Source organism: Vespula vulgaris, chromosome 3, assembly GCF_905475345.1.
Source record: "Vespula vulgaris chromosome 3, iyVesVulg1.1, whole genome shotgun sequence".
NCBI classification, from domain to species: Eukaryota; Metazoa; Arthropoda; class Insecta; order Hymenoptera; family Vespidae; genus Vespula; species Vespula vulgaris.
In genome coordinates, this window is record NC_066588.1 from 2,074,588 (window position 1) to 2,087,620 (window position 13,033).

Consider the following 13,033-nt stretch of genomic DNA (forward strand, 5'->3'; position numbering starts at 1 on the left):
GATGACGGTCAGGATCATAATTAGACGACGTTGGTCACGGACTGTGCCGTTAGGATAACGATCGACGAACGTAAGCTAAAGAAAGTCCTTTCGAATTAAACGGTATGGAAGGTTTACTAAGAGAGAAAAAAGAAAGAAATTTACCCTTTTTCTCTCTCTCTCTCTCTCTCTCCCCCTCTCTTTTCAACTGAATTCCCCTACCCCCTTTCTCTTTCCAATCGGTATAGACATTCGACTCTTTCAAGCACAACCCCCTTTATTGGAAGGGTGCTCACTCAAATAAGCTCGGGGCTCGTGATAAGGATCGCAGGTGAAGTAAAATAAATTACATTCGTAATGCCGAATGGGCAAGTCTGCTACCCTAGCGGCTGCGTGCCGCCCACGCCATTGTGTTCCCTTTTCCCTGTCACCCCATCGCCAACTCGACGGAAATAGCAACACCGGCAGCTATCCAGAAACGACGACAACTACGACGACGACGACGACGACGACGACGACGAACGACAGATATTTTCTTTGGTCGGTGTTTTTCCATCGTTTCTCCAGCCTGTGGCAGAGGATTTCAACAACCCTCTTTGTCCTTGATATTCGAACGTACCAAAAAGGGTTTCTATTGTATTATGTACCGTTAATCAAATCAAATCGATATATTTCACTTATCCTTTTTTTCACAACACCCCGTTCGAACGTAACATTTCGATTTGAAATAAATCACAAGCGAGAAAACGATTTTGATCGAATCAAAGGAAAACTGATAAATCAAAAATGTCGCCGTCATAGATAGAGAATATACTTTGATAAATACATAATCTTGATATATATCTACTGTAGAACACGTGGTCGCCGACAGTTATTCGACGATGTCAAGAGAATACACGAGTTGAGAGGAACGAGTGGGTAAGACCCGAGCAACACGTGATCGGCCCCTCTCGTATGCAACAGAATTGACAGGCAATAACGTTCGTGCTGTCGAGCTAACGGCACGTGTGCACAAAATTTTCAAGTTTTCACCGTGGAATATATGGCGATGAAAGCCGAGCCGACTAAAACCATGTTCCTCGAACACGTATCTTGTTACAAACTTACTTTTAAAGGGAAGCCTTCGTCTGTAGTCGGTCGTTTACCGTCAAACTTCTATCAAACTCTCGTGATAAAAATTTAACGCCGGAAGTCTACTCGAAACTGTCTAACTATATCCGCTGAGGTTTATAGCGTTGATCGAAAGTCGATTCGACCGATTGTTCGATCGAGAACATCTTTTTACTTTTCTATAACTACAAGAATTTTCAAATAAACAAGGCAATTTATTTCTTGTTCCAATGGCCGAACGAAATTTGAGAAAAGGAGGAAGATCATTAATTAAAAAAAAAAAAAAAGAAGAAAAACAGAAGAAGAAACGTCCGACAAAAATCTCGAAGCAAACGTTAATCGTCCTGTACAAATTTCAGTAAGAATGCGATTTTATCACAATTCCGATTCGAGTAGGAAAAATGAGGAAGACGGACAAAAGTTTTTACTTCGGGCACGTTCGTTTGAAAATTTCACGGGTTATAACGCTTTCGTTTCCCTTTATATCCTTCTCTCTTTTTTATCTTTCGCGAAAGTTTTGCCCTTTATGGGTGAGAAAATATACCTCGTTCCCCTCTTCGTCCCTTTGCAAATTATTCTCTCTAAACAAGTTTCCCTTCGAATTCGTAGAATTTAAAGGGCCAACTATTCCCTATTCTTTCCTCCCTATACTTTCTTTCTCCTTTGAAGTTGAAAAAGAAAAGGAAAAAGAAACAAAGAAAATAGAAAGAAAGAAAGAAAGAAGAAAGAAAAAAAGAACGGGGCAAACGATTTTCGCGTTAGCTGGCTCGTGGCAAGCGAAGAGCGTACACGCGAAACCGAAATGGCGGTTAATGGACCGTAGCAATAAAGCGAGCGGTGTTACATCGCTTTCTCCCTCTTTTTCTGCTTCTTCTCTCTCTCTCTCTCTCTCTCTCTCTCTCTCTCTCTTTCTCTTCCTCTTTCTCTGTGTGTTTCTTGGCATACGAGTACAACGCGAAACTTTCCGCGATCGGAGCAATAACTCTAAATATCGAGGTATCGGCCCGTACGCTCGTTTCTCTGGATTAGTTCGGCACGGTTAGCTGAATACCTACTTCTGGCAAGTATAACGTTCGACCAGCACGCTCGTTAGACCAACGGTGTTTCATCCCTTCTTTCGAGATCTTTCCTTCGTCCACGTACTCCGAGATATTCTACCTTTTTTCACCTACTTCGTTATTTCCCATGGTATCGGTCATAAAAATCGCTTTTCCTGATAATTCAAGAGGGTACTCACGAAACGATTTTTACAAATGGCGAACTCAAATGTGTCGCAATAACTAATTGTTTAAGACGAACTTATCGCGTAGTAATATTACGTAGCTATGCATCTTCGAACGTTTTTTTCTTCTTTCTTTCTCTTTTTTTTTGTTTTTATTTCGTTGCTTTTTCTTTTTATTATTTCTTTCGTTCTTTTCTTTTTTTTTTCCTTTTCTTTTTTTTTCTCTTCTTTTGTCGATTATCGCGCAATTAGCAGGGTTAAAAAAAAGTTTTATCTGTGCTGCCAGTTTCACACGAATACTTTCCCAGAAAAAGGTATACTCCTCCCTCGCTTGAATTCCATGCGCTCCGTTGAACGCACTCTTTCTTCTTGTTGGAGAATTTACATTGTTTGCGTTTAACGTTTCCAACGGTTTCTTGTTTTTTTTCTCCCTCTCCCTCTTTCACTTGCTTCCTCTCTTTCTCTCTCTCTCTCTTTCTCTCCCTCTCACTCTTTCCTTCCTCCCCAACACTTGGCATAACGATACAAAGCTGCAACCACACGTGGCTACATAAATAACACATTCCAACGTAACCTGAATTTGTTGTTATCATTGTTAAAACAACCGGTTAAAGCCTCACCGGGTTGGGAAAAAAGGAAAGGAATAAAGGGAAAAATTCGTAAACTTGAAAAGCTCCTTTTCTTGTCTTTCCGATGACAATTCATAGAAAAAGCGTAAAATAAAACGACGGAATTTCCTCAAAAAGATATTTCTTATCCCGACGGATTTATTCGAGCATTGTTAGAGCCCCGTTAAATCTCTAGACTCAAACTCGGTCACTTTTGTCCGATCGATTCTGAAGAATGTTCTAAATCGATTATGCGATTTTATCACCGGTAGTTTCGACGATTATTGATAGATATTTCGTAAAACTTCGTCTAGACGTTTACTTTATTCTCTCTAATATCTTACGTTAGTCCATTGGGAAGAACTTTTAATTCTTCCTCTATCACTATCTTTCATTATCTTTTTAAAACCATCAGTCTATTTTAATAGCAAAGTACCCGCTCGTCTCTTTTACAAGCACGAACGTGAAACAATTTCGCTTACAAGGATTTAACATAGCGCGGATTATTATAAATTATGAAGAAAAGAAGTCCGGATCTTAGTTTCTCTACTACTACTAGCAGAGAGTAGTTAAAAATGCAAGGAACACCAAAGTAAAGGAGAAAGAAGAGGGAAGAAGAGGAGATCGTTCGAGTGTAGGTTGATACTCACGAAAATCGTTCGCTCGAGCTTGCAATATTAAAAACCACCCTCTCCCCCTCCCCCACGTTTCACCTCTATCCATCGACCCGCTTCACTCACGCTCTCCGCTTGGAATTGAAACAGCCGAATTCATGAGACTACTTTCCTCCAAGTTTCCAAAGAGTGGTCTCGAGAAGTTCCAGTGTTAAGCTTTCAAATTCGCAATTGGCAAATTCTCCTCTCTCTCACTCTCCCCCTCTCTCTCTCTCTCTCTCTCTCTCTCTCTCTCTCTCTCTCTCTGTCTGTCTTTCTCTTTATTCTTCTTTCTCCTCTTTGCTTCGCTCCTTACTGAAATAAAGTAACGCTTGGCTCAGGACCGTTCCCTCTTGCGAATAGTAGCAGATTATAAATGAGTGGACGTTGCAAAGTTGTATTTTCATAGAACGGCCGCATCTACTTCTTCAGGCAATTAGTACCATTTGAAAAGTCATTAGTCAAATATTCTGCCACTTTGATGGCCTTTTGTCGACGTTCAACTAATTGACGTTCACTTTGCTGAGAAACGAAAAGTTCTCGTATAAAGGACAATCGTCATTTTGTTAATTATTAAGAGTTTTTGAATATACGATAATTCCCCGCAAATTTGTTCGTTCCGTCTTACTAAGAATAATGTTATATCCTTGGTAAGAAAAACCGTTGGTTTTATTTTCCTACGTTTTTTCAAGATATACATTCTTTTAAGGGTCGTGAAGTTCGATAAAGCGAATTATTTTCAAAAGGCCACGTTTTCTTTGAAAGGACGAAAATACCAAGGGAGTATCAACGTCCGAAGGAAACCTCATTAGCATAAATAGAACGTACGCGGACGTATAACGGCCGACAAGAGGAACAATTTCCGTAGCAAGGAAAAGCTCCTAGAGGATCCACGGGACGTCACAAAATGGACATTTGGAGTCGCATGGAAACGTTTCTGGAACGTGTTTGTGAGATTCAATGGAAAGCGCCTTTACAAGGGTCGATTTTGCGCTGTAGGTACTACGCGGGAAAGACAAATGCGTTGCCACAAATGTTCCACGCAATTACGTTCTTCTCGTTTCTAGTAAGATACCACCCGTAATTTTTCCCCTATTATTTTTCTATCTCTGTCTCTTCTTCTCTTTTTCCTTTTCTCTCTCTCTCTCTCTCTCTCTCTCCCTCTCTCTGTCTTTCTCTTTTTATTTCTTTTTATTCCTTCTATCTTTTTTTCTTTCTTTCTTTCTTTCTTTCTTTATCTCTCTTTACTGTCCGAGTGAGCACGATTATTTCGTTCCGATCGTTTCCAGAAGAAATATCTCGCGTAGCTCGCGGCACTATTGAAACAACGAATCGATATCGCAATCGTTCGAAGAAAGAAAGAGAAAAAAAAGAAAAAAAGACAGAAAGAAAGAAGACTCACCAAGCGATTACCCACGCGGTACATGTACCTCTTCGTCGTCCCTTCCTTCGAAGTCCTCCGACAGAGAAAGAGCTTCTAACGGGTTCGCATAGAAAAGAAGAGGGAAAGATGGACGAAAAGTAGAAAGAGAAAGAAAAAGACAGACAGACAGACAGAGAGAAAGAAAGAGAAAGAGAGAGAGAGAGAGAGAGAGAGAGAGAGAAGGATTGCCCTGAAGGTAGTTCTCTACCTGGCGGAAACTTGGAAATCCTTTTATTTACTCCGCCCGTGACGGTACCGAACGTGCCTGTCGTTGAGGATACTTTTGAATCGAAAAGAAAGTAAGAAAGAAAGAGAAAGAAAAAAAGAAACGAAAAAAGAAACGGAAATAGAGATAGAATAGATCGAGCTATGTCCGTCCATCCACATTCTTCGAGGACATTCAAGAACGCTCCTTCGTGAATCGACGAGAGGCGAAAGGAACTTTCGGATAAGTTAAATCAAAGTAGTGAAAGAGGGTGAAAGGTGCAACTGTATCGTCTGGCCTATCGCCCTTTCTTTTAACGAGCAGGTCGACCGGCACAGTTCTATTTTACTGCTATTAACTTGCTCCCATGTGAAAACGAGCAGTAAGAGAGAGAGAGAGAGAGAGAGAGAGAGAGAGAGAGAGAGAAACATAGAAGGCTTGGATTCATGTAAAATTCATCGAAGCTTACTCGACGGTATACGCTGACACGTTGGAGAATACTGGAGAGTAAAGTTTTTTTCTTTTTTTTTTTTTGAAATTTAACCTTTTTTGCCAAGGAACGGATGATGGGTGACCTTTTAATATGACTTTATAAACGTTCAATCATTTTTATTCTTAACAACATCTAGGTATATAACGACTTCCTTCAAAAGTTCTAGAATGAGAATTAACAAAAAGTTCTTTAATCGATCTTATCGCAAAACATTATCATGTATACATATACTTCCATTTGCAGGTTCAATGATGTGAGTGGTCGCACACACCGGAGAACATCAAATGTCAAACATCACAATGGGGTGAATAAGGTTAGTTACCCTTTACTCCTACGCTGCATTAACTGTAGACCGTTCGCATGAACGAACGATGTTACGCTAGCGACACGATAATTTCCGGAATCCATTTATATTACATAAATACGATATCTTCGATAAGTATTTTTTTTTCCGTGGTTATTTCTCTCTGTCTCTCTCTCTCTCTCTCTCTCTCTCTCTTTGTTGTATTTTTTCTTTCTCATTCTTTTTTGCTTTCTTTCTTTTCTCGTAGAGCAAAGAGAAGGAAGCATTTCGAAAGAAAAAACATACACTCTTCGTTTGATGTCAATGACTCTTGGAAAATTCGTTCGTTTCTACCCACATTCTTCTCTTCATTGCAATTACACACTCACAGATACTTGCGGTTATCTCTCAATGCAGGACACTTCCGTTTCCATCGGACGTGACGTTGTTTACAGAACTCTTCAACTGGCCGTATCCGAAAACTCGGTACATTCTCAAAACTTACATGATGAACGTTTCAAGTGAGTCAAACTTGGTGAGACGAGTTTGTTGATTCGTTTTCGTCCTTTTGCTATTTCCAACGACGAAAAGTCAAAAGCGAGACGATCGTAATTGCTATTGGTAGAAATTTAACTCGACTTAGTTGATTCTTTTCTCAAGGTGTTTCCTTTTATTCCTTTTTTTCTCTTCTTTTTCTTTCTTTCTTTCTTTCTCTCTTTTTTTACGAGAATACGATACTCCTTTTTGAGAAAGTTAAGAGACAAACAGCGATAAGTTTTACGGCAAACAAACGCAGTAAGAAATATATTTCTATCTTCGTCAGAACTATCCTCGAAATTACAGTTTTGCGATCGTACCGAATGTTTTTAAGAGAAAGTTGGATCTGGGATTAAAAGCATGCTATAAGGAAAGGAATAAACTTGAAAATAGACTCGTTAAGAAGGAGTCGTACGTTAGACAAACTTATCGCGACGAAGGTTATCGACCATGAACGTATACAAATACACGCTTACTATTATCTTTATGGATGACAGTAAAAAAAGAAAGAATATGTAAATAAGAAAAATGGAAAACAACAACGATTATCGCGACGGTATGCGCGTTATTTTTTAAGGAAAAGAAGAAAAAAAAAGACAAAAAGAGATTAATTCGCGGTTAATGGCAATTTGTTGCTTACTTTCTACCTAGGATCCTACCTACTTTTTTTTTGCCGTTGTAAATTACGATTTACCGTAGCAAAACATATCGCGAATGGTGCAATGAATGCCCCAAGCATCGATGTAATTAGCTGAAAACAATTTACTGTGTCGGCAAACTTGCTCGGCCGCGCGGGAGGCCACGCGTTTTTCATTACGCGTTTGAACAGACCATTAGTTTAGCTGGTGTCCGTTATAAAAGCAAGTAGCGCGAGGAAACGCGTTTGCCACTTCGTGATCGCCACTTCGGTAAATGTACTGTGACGTTTGCGTGCGTGTTTTCGTGCCGTTCTTTCCCCCGTTGATTCACACTCTAGCTCCGTGTGGTTAACGTGTTACGAGAAACACCGCAAGAAATCTATCCTCCCTGATGCGCTTCGTTTCATGTCTTTCAGACGTCTCGAATGACAGACAGAAGTAGTTTAGATGACTCAAGGATTATCACGCGGTTCATTTCACACTCGTTTTAATGAACTAATTGTATTCGATCGTACCAAGTTACGATCGAACGTCCAATCCTATAAACACGAAAATACTCTTCGGTTATCATTCAGCATTCAATGAGTGTATCGATGATAATTCGATAATCTGTTAATTCTGCTAGTAAAACGATTCATTAAATGCGATAGGTTGTTACAGTGGAAATACATGTTGAATGATACGCCATTGAAGAGATCAGTTCAATCGTACATAATGTATAGAAAATAATTCGAAATGCAAAGCATTTCGATAGTCACCGGACGATAGATCGTATTACCATTGATAAAGAGAGAGTTTACATGTACATATACATATGTATATACAAAGAATTCTTCTTCAAATTAACGATAGCTAGCAACGAAATTATTTCAATGATTTTCAATGGAGAATACCTTCTCACCGTATAACGATATCCAAAATGTATTTATTTATTAATTTATTTATCTACCTATTCATTTCTTATTATTTCTCTTTCTTCTCATATTTCGCTAACATAGAAAAAAGATTACACGCGATAAATCTCGACCGGGATAGCGAGCGAGGGGAAGACGAGAGGAAAAGAAGGGGGTTGAAAGTCTCAGTAAATGAGAAGAGAAAACTCGTCCAGAATCTTGGCCGTACCGGGAACAGCACTAACATCAGCATCACTGACGTAGAAAATTTTCTTCCCTGTTTCACGGAAAAATATTGGCGTCGTATCTACCGTCGTTAAGATTAGGTACGCTGGTAACACCGTACACATCCGCTATTACGCGGCTAGAGGTTAGATATTTAGCGGAGAACTTACCGGTGGCGTCGCGGAATAGCGCAAGAATATTTACACGAGCAACGTTCGGTGCTTTCCGCGCTAATAAACCGTTCTACCGGCTCCTCCTTGCTAATTACTCAGCGAATGAGCTTGAATTCTCCCTTTCCCTCCTCCTCCTCCTCCTCCTTCTCATCCTCTTGCTACAGCTGCTCCTCTTCTATCCTCGATCCTTTTCTTCATCTCCTTCTCTCTTGTCGCCTACTTCAGCTTCCTTCGAGTCATCGCACTGTCAACGACTTTCGACTACACCCACCTCCTTCTTACCCCCTCCCTCCCCCTGTGCTGCCTCAACGAAATGGAAGATATGCTTGGTATCTCGGCATGCTGATACCTACCACACCTATAAACTGCTGCTTCATTGTCTCGTAAAAGCGTCTCTCCTTCTATATCCTACGAGAGATCCTCCGGGTATAATTAGTCATTCGGTTGGAATTCGTGGAAACGCGCGTTTAATCGGTACGCCGTGTGAAATTCTCACGAATGTTTTTCCTTACGATTCCTCCGATTATTTTCCGAATAAATGTTTGTCGAAGATGGTACAGACGGATAAACGGGAAAGTAAGAGCGAGAGCGAGAGAGAGAGAGAGAGAGAGAGACGAAAGAAAGTTCGAGTTGAAATAAGATGGCGAAATCCGAGAATCATTAAGGTTATAATTAAAAAAAAGAGAGAGAGAGAGAGGGAGAAAGAAAAAAAAGAAAAGAAAATAGAAAAAAAAGAAAGGCATCGAGAAAAGCGAGAAACATCTCTGAATCAACGCGGCACAAAATTATCCTCCTTTACCTTCGAAAGAAACTCGCGCGAAAGTTTTGCCTTAAGAGCGCGCGAGTTAGAGACTGAGAGAAATAGAATTAGAGGGCGCGAAGTGGGAGACAGTGAAGTCGAATAATTAAGGGTGACTCTTGGGAGTCGGCGAACATCTTTAATTCGGTACGGAGCAGCCCGTTAATATTAAACTCAGACATCTTCTTCGCTCGTCGAAAGAGAAACATTTTATTTTGTGAGCACTGTATTTTCTCTCTCTTTCTCTCCGACGATCTCGAGTATCCAACGCGACGAACTAAACTCTTGTTCCATCCTTCTCTCTCTCTCTCTCTCCTCTTATCTCTCTATCTCTTTTTTCCCCTCTCTTTCTCTATTTGTCCTTTCTAAGAAATAGAGCACGTTTTCTTAGCTCGTTATTAAAGCTCCTCCCTCTTCCGTCCGTTCGAGAGCACAAGTTCTCTCGTCCCTTTCAGTTCCTATAAAAGCCGAAGGGTACTCGAGGACCGTGGACGTTCTTCTCTCTTTCTACCAAAAACGAAATCTCGCGGAAGATCTTTGCTCGTGATTTTTCTCAAAAGGGATACTCTCTTGAAAGTTGGATCGAATCGGGCCACAATTTAACTTCGATGTATTATAGAGACGGATAAAAATTTTCCTATGGAATCAGGAAACAGAGAAAGAAAGAGAGAAAGAGAGAGAGAGGGGAGAGGGAATGATTTTTTTTATTTCAAAAGAGAATATTTCCAGAAGAAAATCGTATTAACTTCGAAGAAAGGAGACAATTCAAAATCGGTGTCTCGATGGCATCTTCGCTAAGTGTACTTCTCCTTCTTACAGGACACTGACGAAGGACGATCTAGCAGATTGCCAGAGGGTTTAATTAAGAGGGCGTGTTGTTGGTGACTCGTCGTTGATCAATAGCTAAAGGGGTGCTACCAGTTACCCCATAGACTAGGAATATCTCCCTCGTCTCGACGCTTCTGTCTTTTCCCCTTCACGTCCGCGTTATATTCGGTTCTGTCTCTCAATCTATGTAACCCTTCTCTCTTCTCTCTTCTCTCTCTCTCTCTCTCTCTCTCTCTTTCTCTATCTCTCTCTGTCACTTTACTTTATATCTTTCTATCTTTCTCTTTCGCCTCTCTTCGAAACGAGCTTCGATTGCTGAGGCTGGACACTAATACCCGACAGGCTCTTTGATGTTGCCAGACTATCAAGAGAGCCGTTGTCATCGCGTTGTCATGGATACCTTTCGCTACTTCGCGTCTACTATCTAGCTGAGAGGGAAGCTCTCTTGGCCTCCTTTCCCATTTAGAAATTAAGCGATCCACCTTTCCAATGGGCCCACGTAGTGTTGGCAGATTACAGTAACGACATACTTATCGATGACGCGTATTATGAAATTAACTCGGTCTTTTCCTCCGTAACACTTCTTCGCTATTCCGTCGAATGTATTCCCGCTCACTCGGAACGATTAAGCGCACTTTGACTCGCTCGAAATGAGATCTTTGAAGGAACGAACGAACCAACGAACGAGAACGATCCTTCTTGTCCTCTTGTCGTTGGATTATTGGAATCGAGAGGGAAACATCGTTGAAGTCTCGAGACGTATAATTTAAACTTTTACGTGCTACGCGTCCTCCTCGTCTTCTTTATTAAGTAGTCTCGAGATAATTGAAAAGAAGTCATTTCAAATCGACAATCGGATATTTGTCGTTCGAACGACATAGATCGACAGACTGCTTGACACAAATTAGCTCGTTCGAGGAGAATGTTGATTTAGCGACCGGCAATCGTTCGATGTATCTATCTTTACCAACGTCGTATGAACGCTGCTTGAAACGTATGTATGGTATAAGCGCTCGTACAGCTCTCGTTCGAGTTACGTCGATATTTGTTCAACGTTTGACGATACGTTCCCGTCTCTTCCACCATCGTTTAATATTCGACCCTCGTTTGGTCCCTTTCGTTTGCCGACATGAGAACAGTACACAAGATTTTTCGAGGCGTATAATTTTCTTACCAAATAAATCCGACATCGGTCCTCGTATTTTTTCCTATTAGATTTTTTCGCATCGCTAAATCCTTTCCAAGACTTTTCTTACAACGCATTGAGAAGAACATTTCTTGGGGTTTATTAAAAAAGTATTAAATAAATAAATAAAAAGAAATAAAAAAGAAAAAGGAAGGGGAGAGAGAGAGAGAGAGAGAGAGAGAGAGAGAGAGAGAAAGAGAGAAGAACAAGAAGAAAAAAAAATAACAAAAATAAACTTCAAGTCATCTTGACTCTCGACGAAGTCAAAAAGTTCTTGCGATCCTACCTGCGAACTCCGCGAACGCAATTTTGACGTAAACAACTTCTCAACTACCGTATGCTAGCTTATACCACTTTTACTTACATAATTTAAATACAGTCGAGGCTTACGCATCATCCACGATTCGAGTTTGGAAATTTATCGAGGGATATTAACTTTTAAATGAATACTCGACACAGTTTTACGGAATACACGAGTGCATTGATGAGGTTCTAAGCTTCGCCAATATCGTATCTGATATTTGTCGACGGATTAAATCTCGCGAGTCCTCTTATCAAATTCGCCATCTAATGGAGAGTACGAGCAAATATAATCTTGGATTTAGGCTCCCGCTATTCGAAGTCGAGTGCTATTTCCTCTTGATGCGATCTGTAAATACATAGTCCAAAGATGATTAAATTCAAAATCGTAAATACCGAATCATATAAGCAGATTCGTATCAGTCTAGCCTTCAAAGGGCAAAGTTGATGGGAATATAGAATTAACGATGTCTCGTATCTCACAGAAGCATCGGGACCGTGTTACGATAATTGTCAATCGCGATGATCGGTGTCACCTGTAGATACAAATACAGATTGAACTGATTAGAAGCAATAACTCAAAGATGAAAGGATTTCTATCAGGTCTTCGTAGTACGTTTCAAAAGGAATCCCCAATCAAATCTTTGCTAATATTTGAAATTAAATAATATTATATCTTTTATATATTCTCGTTTATAAAAGGAAAGAAAAGGAAATTGATTTTGTTCGAAAGAAAAAAGAAAGAAAGAGAAAAAAAGAGAAGAAAAAAGGAAAAGGAAGAAAAGTAAATATTTTTTAGAAACAATGGTTAGGTACGTCGCTACGTTCACCTATATATATATATATATATATATATATATATATATATATATATATATGTATGTATATATATATCATATGTTATATAATATATATATATATATATATATATATATTCGTCGTTCGATCAATTGCCAAATTAATACAATAGAATGCCTCGATAAACGGCACTCCACGTCGTGGAAACGCTTCCAGATTGCACGGCCACGAGCTGCCGATCGCAGTGTCCTAAACCACTTAACCACGCTCGGTGCGCCCTAGTGGTTAGACTTGCATTGAAAACGCTCTTGCCACGACGAGCAGGACTCTCTGTCTCTTTGTCTCTGTCTCTCTCACTCATTCTCTCTCACTCTCACTCTTTCTCTCTGTCTCTGTCTCACTGTCTCTCTCTTTCTCTCTCTTTCACTCTCTCGTTCACTCTTCGTCTATCTCCTCCCTCTTCCTACCCGCTCAGTGGGCAAATCCTTTGGACTTTCGGAATTCGCGGTATCAACGCGTCGTTCCTGAATTCAGGATTAGCAGGCCGTGAGCGGCCGTGCGCACGCTCGCGAGATGGCTGCCGTTACTGTTTGTTACCGGAGTTAACACTAATCCATGTGAAAAGGGAATGGCTGTAGGATAATTTGTGACTTATTGCACTGACAGTTGAAGCTGCCGGA

At 40.2% G+C, this 13,033-nt stretch overlaps 1 protein-coding gene across 1 annotated transcript in view; it reads left to right on the plus strand.

The window, feature by feature from the left end:
* LOC127062568 (bifunctional heparan sulfate N-deacetylase/N-sulfotransferase) overlaps positions 1-13,033 on the plus strand; it is a 278,099-nt gene that overhangs the window by 20,762 nt on the left and 244,304 nt on the right. The window contains exon 2 of the mRNA XM_050991036.1: positions 5,937-6,006. The gene's annotated coding sequence lies outside the window, so the exon portion shown is untranslated. The remainder of the gene's footprint in view (positions 1-5,936; positions 6,007-13,033) is intronic.